At 42.4% G+C, this 13,528-nt stretch overlaps 1 long non-coding RNA gene across 2 annotated transcripts; it reads left to right on the plus strand.

Moving 5' to 3' along the window:
• The first annotated feature begins 3,558 nt into the window (after positions 1-3,558).
• On the plus strand, positions 3,559-11,137 carry LOC114101228 (uncharacterized). 2 transcript variants are annotated; one of them, XR_003584247.2, is made up of 4 exons: positions 3,559-3,759; positions 8,062-8,176; positions 8,898-9,024; positions 9,641-11,137. It is a non-coding gene; the product is annotated as an uncharacterized lncRNA (long non-coding RNA). The 2 variants fall into 2 exon arrangements; XR_011709175.1 differs by lacking the exon at positions 3,559-3,759 and having other exon boundaries at positions 7,701-8,176.
• Positions 11,138-13,528: the final 2,391 nt, after the last annotated feature.

Below are 13,528 nucleotides of genomic sequence, written 5' to 3' on the forward strand. Positions count from 1 at the left end.
ACTAAAAAAAAACAAAAAAACCAAAAAACAACTTAGCTGAATTTTGTCAGGATAATGGTCTCAGTGTCTCTTCACTATTGAAAAAAACAAAAAAAAAAAAAACCAAAAAACAAAACCACCCTGACCTCAGGCCTCGGTGAGTGAGAGAGCACAAAGAGCAGAAAGAAAAGAAGAAAAGAATTAGTATTCAGTGATAGAAAGAAAGGCATCTTGAAAATCAAAAATGCAATCATCACCTTTGCAATTACATGTCTCTCACTTGGCTGCCAGGTGTCAAGGTGGAACCAGGCTGCTGGGGATGCAGGATCACCTGCAGGGGGAATTTTTTAAAACTAGGACTTCAGTTTATACTTGGGCACTAAATTTCACTGTGCAAAATCTGGCGCTACCAGCCAAGATCTGAGCCAACTAAAATAGGAATTATGATGCAAACTCAGCCTATTCTTTTGCATCACCATTGAACTGCATAGTACCAGGTGTTACTTCTCCATTTGAAGAGAAAGTTTGACTCAGAACTTAAAACAAATAACTACCTCCTTCCTTGAGGACATTGGAATGGAATGGAAAGACAATAGACTTTTTCCCTAGACCTTAGGAAAGGAAAGAGCAGTGCTGGGAGTATGGGAATGTGGCTTCCTTTGTTGGATCTGTAACTTCTTTAACTACCTTGAAAAGGAGAGCAGGGAACTGGGAGTTGTGGTGATTCCAGCTACTTAAGAGGTTGAGGCGGGAACATTGCAAATTGGAGGTCAGCCTTAGACTCTTAGTCATTATGAATTTAAAGAGATATCAACCAAAAATACTTTCATTGACCTAAAAATATTTTTAAGTTAATGAAATAGTTCTGCTTTTTTGATCTTAATAAAGGGGAATTTAAATTTAAAAAAATGTTAAGTCATCAATTAGTGTTTACATTTTAAAATTCACTTTAAATTCGGTGGACTGTATTGTAACTATGCATAATAACTTTCTTAACCATAAACTGCTGAATCCAGCTTTTCTAAGCAACTGGGTCAGTGCTGTTTATAATTTAATAAGTTTTGCAAATCAACTGTAACATATACAGGTGGCATTTAATAACAGTATAGCAAATATCCTTTGTCTTTCCCGCATGGTATGGTTACTTCATTTGACTGTGTGTAGTATAGTCAGCACTCCAAAGAGCACAAGAAACCGTTATTATCTTTTTTTAAATTATTTTTTAGTTGTAGTTGGACTCAATACCTTTATTTTATTTATTTATTTTTATGTGGTGCTGAGGATTAAATCTAGGGCCTCGCACATGCTATATGAGTGCTCTACCGTTGAGCCACAAACCCAACCCCTCTATTATCTTAATTTATTATCTTAATTTAAATAGTCATATCATACTTGGAGGTTTTTCTGCTCATTGGTTTAAGGTGGGTGGGTAGGGTGCCAAATGACAATTACCTAATGTTGTGCATATTTTCCTTCAAGTGCTTCCCTGAGCCACATGACTTGCTTATGGTGTTTACCTTGGAGCGTCTAGACATCTATATGCTCCTCCAGCTGTGTGGGCGATGCTCTTCACCTTGAGGCTTTGGCCCTTCAAAGGTTACATTTGCTGCACGGAAGAGCAGTTGGCTTTGCCGATAGTTAATGTCTCATTGCACCCCTTTTCCACGCCATCTGTCTGACCTGGACCCATTCCAAACACCACGGCTTTGCTGGCAGAATGGTCTTCCTGCTACAGAAGTTTTGTAATCTGCTAATTGACAGGGTAAGGAAAATTTATATTTGGGTTACAGCTGAAAAGTTGGATGTTTCTTTGATGGGGCTTTAAATACTGACATATGCTGCACTGGTTTTTGATTCTAGGCATCCGTGTTTGTGCTTGGTCACGCGCTCTCCCCTGTGTTCTCTGCCTCATTGAGAGTATGGCATCCTTTGGAGAAGAACATCAATATGATCTACCAGGGAATTATCCTCTACTTAGTTTACTCATTAAGCAATGATTTTATTATTATTATCTCTTCATAGTATGAGACAGATGGCAAAGAAGGAGTTTGCTTTATTGAACAAGATGTGGTATTAGGCATGGCAAATCTCACCCAATGGTTATTACCTTCAGTAGTCGTCAGTCTAATAGGCATCTTTGCCTTTGTACAGGGCTTGGTTCTATATTTAGCTCTTAAGTTAAGGGCAAAGCTGTTATCAATTCTTTTTTTTCTTCTTCTTCTTCTCTCTCCTGCATGTGGGTGGAGGGCAGAAGAATTCTAGAGAAGCGAGTTTCATTAAAATCATGCTGTTTAAGATAACATTTATGGTTGTCCTCATCTTGAAATCATGCTTTAAAGCTCAGTCGGAGCAATCCCCATTTAAGTGAGTATGGTCCTGCCTAGGAATTTGGATCCATGTCCCTAAGGTGAGGTCTTCTGCCCAGGAACCACATGTACATGTTGCAAGTGGTGCATGAGTGTGGTGTGATATTGTGCCTCTGGACTCCACCAGCCCCTCTCTCAGTTGCAGCCCCTCAACCTGCCCTCGAACAACAATTGGCAGAAGGAAAGATGAGAATGAAAGAGAATTTCTTCCATCTTCCATACCTTTGAAAACTTCAAAGTTGTTCCCAATCTGGTTCTGATGATCCATGTCTCAGTGCAAAGCATACATAAAGGTCTGAAATCTGCACACTGATCAGAAATAGTTTTTGGAAAGTCAGATTTAATCCCATGAGCCAAATGATCACTACCAACAGCCATCAGGGAAAACCAAAGTCCACAGCAAATTTTAATTTGGCAAATGCATAAAAGGTTCAAAAGAGCAGAGGTCTCATTTACATTCCTCCCTCTTATATGGGATTTTCTTCTATATTAGTAATTAAAGGGTGCAGGCTGGAGAGCGCAACTATATCGCATAATAGCCATCGGGAACACACTAACAACTTCCTTGAAGTAACGCACACTAGGGTGTTTATGGTTCAGTGTCACATATACTCTCTTTGATCTAAATTAGGATTCATTGGCAAACTCACAATAGGCTCCACATGTACCCCTCTCAACCTCTTTCTTTTAATCATGGAAATTAGAGATGGAAAATATCCATTAAGTCACTTAGTCCATTTCCCTGCCAGGGTGAAATTGTTGCCTGTGATATGTGGGTAGTGCTTGGTCCAGCTTAAATGTAAATGTCTCAGGGGACATGCAGGCTCCTGATTTTATAATTTTCTTCTTTTCCCTTAAAATTTAGAGGGGGAAGAAATAGAAACCAGAGGTAGAAGTTTCCTCCCTTCATATGACTTGGAGGTAATGGCGGTGGGGTGGGCAAACGTGCTCACCAGGGTATCAGTGCTCTGGAAACTGCACCTCTCCCTTGGGCAATTCCATTACTCAAAAAGTGCACAGAGAAATGCCACCAGTGTCCCCAACCCTATTCCTCTTCAGCTCAGTGGAACGATCGATCTAGATTCCTGAATGTTTCCTGTCAACTTGAGTGAGTAAGCACTCCAGGTTTGGTGAGGATGAGGCCCAGAGGGGAGAAACTGCCTCTTTAGGTTTCCTGTTGACTAGCCACAAACTGCACAGGCCTCCTGACTGGAGGATGAAGTCACTGATGTAGTGTGAGCTCATGATAGGACCATTGCCTATCTTATTCTGAGTGGCCCAGTATTTTTAGACTTTGAGCATTTGGCATTGAAAGAAATGTGTGTCATTGCACAATGAATGCTCTCCCTGACACATGTTCAGCAACAGAAGGAAGCCTGTCGCTCAGCATCTGCCCACATCTCCAGCTGTGGAGGTTAGTTCTGTGGAAAAGTTGCAAAACCCACTGACCTTCTCTCTAGTGGGATCTTTATAGCAGTGGATGAGATGAGATTTCAAAAGGGAAATAATGACCCATTATGAGATTTGCATTTTGAGTTTGTTTTAGAAGTTTTCTTTGAGTCTACTAAGATCACCTGCAAGTTGATTTTAGGACAATCTGATAAATGAACCTTTCAAATTCTGATCCAGATGTATAGAGTGTGATTATTCACATTATAAGATGGAAGTCTTCCCTCCAAAATTCACTGTGGGTTTCATTAAATAGCTTCCCACAAGCATTTGAAGGAGGATCAGGTTTGCAAAAGCTGATGTACTTATTGAGGAAGATATTTATTGTATAAAGCCTTGCCAGGTTTCCATTAGACAGAAAAAGTTCTTCGTTCAGTATGTCCAAACACGTGGCTAAAATTAACTGTGTATTCACAGAGGTATTTTTTAGGGCTTCTGTAATATACAATGTATACCCCATATAATACTTAATTTAAATACCCCCAGGTGATGAGAGATAATGGGTCTTTAAAACTAATCCCATCCCCCCAAAAAATGAGTCAGTAAAAACTTTAAACTTGATCGATGGTCTAGAATTAGAATCTACCAAATGCATATCTAATATTGGATTCTGTACTTTGCTAATGAAAATCTCAATTTGTAAAGCAATGTGGCAGATTCTGCCTGCTGTTCTCCCAGTAACCATTCTCCCTGATTTTTGGTGTTTGTATTTCTGCCCATGCTTATGTGGGGAAACTGTATTCTTGTCAGTGAGATGTAGAAGAAGTGGTGTGGAACATTTCTTGGTGTGTCCTTTAGGATACCATCCCTTCCCTTTCCTCCTCTTGTTGGCAGCCTGGAAAATTTTATGGTGGTAATAACTCTGGATGCTGTTTTAGGATCACATCTGAGGAGGAGAGATTGGAAGGTACCTGCATCCAGGTATTTTCATGGAACTTTCAGAATAAAAAGAATTTTCTTCTGGACTTTTTTTTCCCCTGTAAAAATTAAACTTGGTGAGTTAAAGTTACTGTTCTGAGAATTTCTGTCACCAAACTTAATTCTGATTAGTCTCTTTCTTTTTCTTTCTTTTTCCTTTTGAGATGGGGATCTCACTATGTTGCCTAGGCTGGCCTTGAACTCCTGAACTCAAGCAATTCTCCTGCCTGGGTATCCCGGTAGCTGGGACAACTGGAAAGTACCATGGTGCCCGGTTTCTGTTACCCATCATTTTTTTTTTAAGTTTTCTTTCTTTTTTTATCTTTATTATTTTGTTTGCTTATTTTTATTTGGTGCTGAGGATCGAACCCAGTACCTCACGTGTAAGGCAAGCGCTCTGCCACTGAACTACAACCGCAGCGCCTCTGTTACTCATCGTAATCTTGATTTGGTAGATACTTAAAGTCTTGTTAAAGACTTACTATTTCAGTTTCTGTTGACAATGAATGCTCGTTCACATTTATTCCTTTGAACGTGATCTTGAAATGTTTGGAGAGACAGGTGCCTGGAAGGACCCCAGGTCTATAGATTCCTAAATATATGTCTTAACTAAGATAACAAGATGGCCATTGAGCTGGGTGTAGTGGTGCATGCCTGTAATCCTAGCAACTCAGGAGGCTGAGGCAGGAGGATTGCAAGTTCAAAGCCAGCCTCAGTAGAAGCAAGGTGCTAAACAACTCAGTGAGATGTGTCTCTAAATATAATACATAAAAGGGCTAGGGATGTGGTTCAGGGGTTGAGTGCCCCTGAATTCAATCCCCAATACCCCCCTAAAAAAATAAAAATAAAAAAGGGCTGGGGATGTGGCTCAATAGTTAAGCACCCCTGATATCAAAAACAAAATCCTTGGTACCAAAAAACAACAAAAACCAAGATGGCCATAGAAAAGAAAGTTTCTTGTATCCATTCTGTTTGCAGCATGTTGAAATGTGTACTCTTGTACCACAAAGGGTTTATTAAGAACCCAGGCAAAAAGTAATGGTTAGCATAAATAAAAATAAAAAGTGCAGGATCCCATGGTGCATTCCTGTAAGCCCAGCAATTTGGGAGGCTGAGGCAGGAGAATCATAAATTGGAGGCCAGCTTCAGCAACTTAGCAAGACCCTGTCTCAAATAAAATAAGAAGAACTGGGGATGTAGCTCAGTGGCAAAGCAGTCCTGGATTCAATCCCCAGTCCCACAGGGAGGAAAAATGAGAGTAGGGAAAATATGTAAATCAACACTAGAAAAATGTAAAAATGGATAGAGGCACAGAGAGATGTATTCAGAAGTAGTGTATGCATGTGAAATCAGTTGCATGGGAAGAAAATGAGTGTTTACACTAGAACTTTAGTTATGTTTAGTTAGAGTCATTTTTCCTCCTAAAATGAGAGGCATCAGGATTTAGTAATATTTAGCATATGGACTGTCATGCATTCCACGCTGCTGGCCTATGACATTTACAGAAGCACAGGGCCCTGAGGCACACAGGGCAGACCTTCCACACACCACTGAGGCCCACAGAGCCACCTAGCTAGTTTGGTTGCTTTCTGCAGGCTGAGGCATCTTGTAGTACATGTGTGTCCAGTTACGTGGATTTCTGGTTTATATCATCCATATTTAAGTACATCCTCAGGAAGGGAGGGTAGTAGCTGAAAAGCATTCCTGCCAAGAAACTGCCTGTTTAGCTTGTCAAACGAGTATTATCTTCAGGCAGCTAAGAAAATGGCCAGGGCTTGGGGGTGTAGCTCTGTGACAGAGCCCTTGCCCAGCATGTGCAAGGCCCTGGGTTCAGTCTCTAGCATGTGCACACATACACACACACACACACACAGAGTAAATAAATGACAATGTGATCTAGTTGTGTCTGAAAAAAAGCTAAAACGATTCTGAAATTATTAGAACACTCTTTGAAAGATGGATTTTTTCCTCCCTGAGATTCCTAACAGCTTTAAAAATTGAAAAGGGAGATAGAGAAAGAGAGATGGACTCTCATGCTCAGGAATGAAAAAAAATATTGTTTCCTCAAGAGAAAGAAAGCTTTTCTTAGCTTAAAAAAAAAAGTAAAAAGAAAGAAGCAGTTATTTATGGGACCTGTCCTAAGTTGAGGCAATATCCTCGGACATTTTCCTGCAGTAGAAGGTGAGAGAATTTCATTCCACCGCTTCACAAAGGATCTTTGAGCATTTCATGGACTTGGGCTGTCATTACTAAAAAACGTTGTACCAATAATTTTGATCTTGACAGTGCTGATCTTTCACTTTTGGGTGAATTTTACATCTGAACAGTTGAATTTTCATTGTTACCCTGTAGCTACTGACAGACACGAGTGCTGTCATTGGATGCTGTTTTCTTGCTCTCTGCTTTCCTTAAATCTCAACAATTGCCATAGTCTTGCATGACACACTACATCAGTCCATATTTCCCCTTATCACTTTTTATCCCACCCTTTGACTTACATCACTCAAGCGGGAAACTCACAATTTGTTTTTGCTGTTTTCTCCTCAGACTCTTCAGTTTGTCCCATCCTTACCTCAGGTCAACTCTCTCCAGGCTTGGTGACCTTTGCTCTCAGTTACTGAAACAAAGATTTTCTTGCCTAGCAATGACGTGCCCCTGAGTGTGTTTTCCTCAGCTCAAACGGGAAATTTGAGATAAATGTGTGCAATGTCTTAGGAATCCTCTCCCCTACCCTCCACACTCAGGTTCTTCCCATGTGACAATCCTTTACTCCAGCTTCCACACAGAGCCCCAGGATGGACCTTCTGGGGGAGGGGGTGGGGGGAAGGGACTGTGTCTTCAGGAATGCAGTTAGATATGCTGTGCTTGTGGCCCAGTGGAGACATCTGGGACCTCATTAAGGAGTTAAGGAAGAAGACAAAGGGCTTTTAAAATTTTGAAATCTCCTAAACCACAAAAATCCTTACGCTCTCCATCCGCACCAGGTCAAAACAGGGCTGGTATTTTGTTGCTACACACAGATGCTGTGGCACAGCTGTTTGAAATGTGGAAATCCACCCAGTATATTGGTACATGGCTGCTGCCCTGACCCCTTATTGTGCACTCTCCTTCACTCCTGCTCTGATCACCAGAGGAACCCCCATTCCTTTCCCATGATCCAAATCCAGAATATGGCACCTGGATTAATCCAGATGGTAAGGATCGATTTTGAGCTGTCTCACCCTCTGTGGATCTCGTTCAGTGGGCCCCAAGCTTCCCTCAGTCTCACCTCTCAGAGTCTCTTTCCTGCCCTCTGGCATCCATCCAGAGCCCTGAAATTTGAACTGGTGAATGTTTTTGTCGCTTACAGATGTGACCTGGGGCCAGTTGACCTACCCTGGCCTCAGATGGCTCACTGCAAAGTGGAGTCTTGTTAAACAAGAACATGACTGAAGCCCCAGGTTGGCATATGGGAACCTCTTCAGGTTAGCTCTCCCCCTCCTCCCCTTCTTCCTCCTAGTCTCCTACCCCTCCCCACTTCCTTACCCCCATTTTCCTGTCACTCTGCACCCTGAGCGCTGGGACTCAGTTCTGCTCTCAGTCACTGTATGCCAGACCCCTTCAGGGAGGCAGATGTTAATTAAAGTGCTAATAGTGCTCAAGTGGGTTCAGAAAGGGTCAAAAGGAGAAGGGGAGAATGTCTATCCTTCCCGCTCTGATTGATCCACTTCTTGAGTCTTGGGGAACCCTCAAGAGGGTGAGCGTGTTCCAAACTCTCCAGTGACTTCTAGAAAACATTCCTGCATGTCCTTGCTCCTAGACATTTCTTTTAACCCTGGATAAATGAGAAAGCTCCCTGCCAGCCTGTACCTTTTCTGGCGGGTCTGGTCTCTGGGATTTAGGTGCTGAGATAGTGGTTCTCACATGCCTCCATACCTTGGAGTCACCTGATTGTCTTAAACAAATGCTGATGCGTGGCCCCACCCTCAAAGCTACCTGGGTGGCTGGAAATTTACAAGCTCCCCAGGTAACTCTGCAGCAAAGCCTGAGAATCTCTGCCCCAGCTATCAGTATGGGGCACAGTGATGCTTGGTAGGTTCTTTTTTTTTTTTTTTTTTGGTGCTGGGGATTGAACTCAGAGGCACTAGACCACTGAGCCATATCCCCAGCACCCCTCCCCCCACCTTTTTTTTGTATTTTACTTAGACACAGGGTCTCACGGAGTTGCTTGGCGCCTCGCCATTGCTGAGACTGGCTTTGAATTCGCGATCCTCCAGCCTCAGCCTCCCCAGCCGCTGGAATTATAGTCATGGGCCACTGCGCCTGGCTCTGGGTAGGTTCTTGCTGATTTTGCGGGTATGGGTGGCTGTGGATTGGTGAGTGGCATTTAGGTATGCTAAGAAATTTTGTTCACTGCCTGCTTATCATTTCCTAAAGACGCTGGTCCACAGACTTAAATGTGCAACAGAATCACCTATAAGGCTTGTTAAAACCCATACCACTGGGCCCCAGCCACCAGTTTTTGATTCAGCACTTCTAGGGTGGATGGAACCTGAGAATCTGCATTTGTAAAAAAATTCCCTGTGTTGTCCAAGCTGCTGGTTCCGGGACCACACATTGAGAACCACTGCCTTAAAGGATGTGTTTCCTAGCTTTGCCCCTCCCAACCTCCCACATCTGTTAAAAAAACAAAGATTCCTGGGTCCCACCCTCATCTATTGAATAAGTCTCTCCCGGGGAGGAGCCAGAACTTGGTTTTGTCAAGGGTCATCTCTTGGTTCTCATCCTCAGTGACATTTGGAAGCATTGTCTGATAATGCCAAGTGAGCAGGGCATGGTGGCACATGTCTATAATCTCAGCTGCTTGGGAGGCTGAGGCAGGGGGTACTGAAAGTTTGAGGACAGTCTAAGCAATTTTGTAAGACCATGTTTTTTTTTGTTTTTGGTAGCAGGGATTGAACCCAGGACGGTCACCGTTGCAGGAAGCCAGCTAGACAAGCAGTAGCAAGTGGCGCTCGGAAAGACGGAGAACTCATGCTTCATTTTACTCCAGCCGGCACAGAGGGGAACAAACTCTAAATTCTGAGCGCTGGCCCATAGTTTCTCATAACATTTATAGGCAATTTTGTGCCATAAAATTTCTAGTCTACATGACAGGAGGCCTTGTGTGGGGTTTCTAGTGGGAAGTGTGTTTACAGAAGCAAAAAAGCGATAAGAGGAACTGGCTCTTTGCACAGGCATAAATAAATCTTTGGCCTTGTGTCTGAAGCCTGGTCCAGGGGTGTTTACGTTTCAAAAGAGAGTAGTCAGATTCCTAGAGACAGTTATTTACAATCCAAATGGTAGGGACCTATGGTTAATTAGGTTTCCTGAAGAAAGGCTGACAGAAGGGTGGTGGTGGTGGTGGAGGGAACTCTAACCCTTTCCCAGGCTTTCTTTCTCATGATAACATTCTTGTGATTTCATTTTACAACCAGGTCTGGTTTTGCTATCTCATAACCACTGAGCTACATCCCCAGCCCTTTTTATTTTATTTTGAGACAGACTCTTCCTAAATTCCCTAGGGCCTCACTAAATTTTTTGAGGCTTGTTTTGAGCTTGCAATCCTCCTGCCTCAGCCTCCTGAACCACTGGAATTCAGGCATGTGCTACCACGTCCAGCTATGAGACCCTGTTTCAAAATAAAAAAATAAAGGGCTGGGGATGTAGCTCAGTTGTATAGCATGCCTGGGCTCAATCCCAAATGATGTAAGAAACAGTGAAAAATCAGACCCACAAGCTTATGTTAGAATAACAAATATTTGGGTTTAGAGTTTTGGAGTCACTAGTGGTTTACCTGGTAACTACAAACAACAACAGCAAAATAATATAATTAGTAAAGAAAAATTTAAAAACCTGGGCTGGAGATATAGCTCGGTTGGTAGAGTGCTCTCCCCAATGCACAAGGCCCTGGGTTCAAAAAAAAAAAGTGCTCGACTTTTTCCTCTTTCTTTCCCAAACTCAGCCTTAGACATTAGTACTGGCTCTTCTAGTAAATAATGTGAAAGTTTAAACATCTTAATTGGCTTTATTCAGTATTCTAGTATTTACCAACACTTCATTCCTCAAAGCAAGATGAGATGAGCTGGGTTGAACAAAGCAGAAATTCAGAACAAAAAGTTTATTGGAGGTGCTGAGGTTGTGGCTCAGTGGTAGAGCGCTTGCCTAGCATGTGTGAGGCCCTGGGCTCGATCCTTAGCACCACATAAAATAAACGAAAGTTTAAATAAAATAAAACTAAAAATTAAATCGGTCATTTCAAAGTTATTTTCCTTGTAACATTGGGATAGGGAGAGAGAACAATAGAAGAGTAACTGGTTAATATTGGGTTAGTTCAGGTTACTTTTTTGGAAAGGATTACAATGGAGGGAATTTTTACTGGAGGGAATTTTTACTGACGTGCAAATAAAAACTGGTCTGTTTATAAAATTTAGCTGTTATCTGTCTCCTGATTTCTCAGAGGGCCAGGTAACAACTAAGTTTAGGTTTGATGAGGTGGAACCTCAGCCTGAGTGGCTCCCTTCTGATTTTTAGTCTAGTCTGATTTTTAGCCTAGTATACAGCTCAGTTCAAAACAGTGGCCTCTGGTAATTTTTATTTAACAAATCAATATTGTAGAGATTTCTCTTTTATACAATATAACTGACCTCAATTTATTAACTTAACCACTGAGCTCCATCCAATAGATAATCTGGGAACTGGGGAAGAATTTAAATTTGAAAGCTAAAGACAGATACCTCAGTATTTTCTGGTTTAAAACAGTTGGTGCAGGCTCTTATTGGTCAATACTTAATCTTTGAAAGTTTCTCTTTTCCCTTTCATTCAGTCATGCTGGTTTCTGGTGTAGGGATGCTGGGGTGTCCAGTGTGCCAATGGAGAGGGGAGAGCTGGTACCCAATTCTAAGGGTCACCTGTTTTTTTTTTTTTTTTTTTTTTTTTTTTACTGGGGACAGGTACCAGGGATTGAACTCAGGTGCACTTGACCACTGAGCCACATCCTCAATCCTATTTTGTATTTTATTTAGAGACAGAGTCTCACTGAGTTGTTTGGTGCCTTGCTTTTGCTGAAGATCCTCCTTGAGATCTTTGTACTGGAGATCCTCCTGCCCCAGCCCCTAGAGCTGTTGGGATTACAGGAGTGCACCACCCACCCGGCACCTCTTCTGATCTTGATGCCCTGCCCACTGTGGCCCTCAGGATCAAGAGTGGCAGGTTTCTCTTTTTGTGCCAGGTTGACTATGGCCCTGTTAGTTAGAACTTCAAATGGATACTTCTGAGTCCTTCAGGAGTTTGTTCTGCTGATGAAGAGGTAGGAACCTGTATGTATATTGGTAAATGTATATGAATTTTCTTGGGATGAGAAAGATAAAATGACCTAGCCAGGTGCAGTGACTTAGGACTGTAATCACAGCAAGTTGGGAGGCTGAGGTGGGAGGATTACAAGGTTGAGGTCATCCTGGGCAACATAACAAGACCCTATGCCTGTCTCAAAATAAAAAGGGTTGGGGATGTAGAGTGACCTTGTTTTCAATCCCCAGTACTGGGGTTTGGGGTTGGGCGGGGCAGTTGATATGACTTGCTTCAGAAGGTAGAAGCTGTTTTTTGTTTTTTTGGTACCTGGGATTGAACCCAGGGGCACTTAATCACGGAGCAACATCCCCAGCCCTTTTTAATATTTTATTTAGAGACAGGATCTTAGTAAGTTGCTTTAGGGCCTTGCTAAATTGCTGAGGCTGGCTTTGAACTCTGGATCCTCCAGACTCAGCCTCCCCAGCTGCTGGGATTACAGGCCAGTGCTACTGTGCCTGGCTTGTTTGTTTATTTTGTGATTGATCATGGACACAAGGCAGACCATTCAGTTCTTGGACCAGGGTCTGGACCATCTTCTGTCTCTGTCCCCACCTTAAGGCGGGCCACAGCTAAATACATCCTGTGGTGGCACCCTGTTTCATTCTATGTCCTCAAGTGATGCTTAGCGTCTCCAGTCCATCAGACAATTTGATATAAAAGTAACTGACAGGGTTGGGTCACAATCTGCTGTTTTTAGACACAAGCTTGCCACAGACCTTAGTGCCCAGAGACTGAAATGCCAGCCTGGGTGGAAGGACATTAAACACACTCCTCACCCATGCATGCATTTATGGAGCTTCCACGGTGCATGGTGCAAGGCGTTGTATTGGGTGCTGCCGAACAAATATACAGACATATGCATGTAAAATTAAATTGCAGCACTAGGCAGGCTTTGAGGAAGATCAAAGTACCAATGCTATAAGAAAAAGAGGAGAATATGACTGTGTGCTGGAATTGGAGCTTCATGGAGCAGGGAGGTTTTGGAGCCAGGGTCCGGGCTGAGTCAAAGTTCCAGGGACAGATTGAACCTGATAAGTCGTGAGCTCAACTGTATAAGATTCCGCACACCATGGGTGACAGAGAGTGTGATGCTTGTCATCCCACGCGTGTTTAAGAAAATGAAAAGCTGGTTTCTCGAACAGGTGAATTGTAGCGCATTGTTAGATATTATGGTCATTTAAAAACCGGAGGGCCAGATGCTGTAGGGAATACCAAAGAAAAGGACAAGGAACAAGGAGAGAGGGTAGAATTTGATTCTGGGCCACCATTAAGAGATTACATTTCATATTATTTTATCAAGAACAGATGTTGGTATGAGTCAAATTGACGCAATTGATAAAAACACCAAGTCTTAGATGCCCTAAACTCTTAAAGCTTTGGGGAAACTGGAAATTTTACCATCTTGGGTTTTGTGCTCCACGGGTATAGTAATCTTACCTAGAAATATA

The sequence above is a fragment of the Marmota flaviventris genome, chromosome 11 (assembly GCF_047511675.1).
Source record: "Marmota flaviventris isolate mMarFla1 chromosome 11, mMarFla1.hap1, whole genome shotgun sequence".
Taxonomy (NCBI): Eukaryota; Metazoa; Chordata; class Mammalia; order Rodentia; family Sciuridae; genus Marmota; species Marmota flaviventris.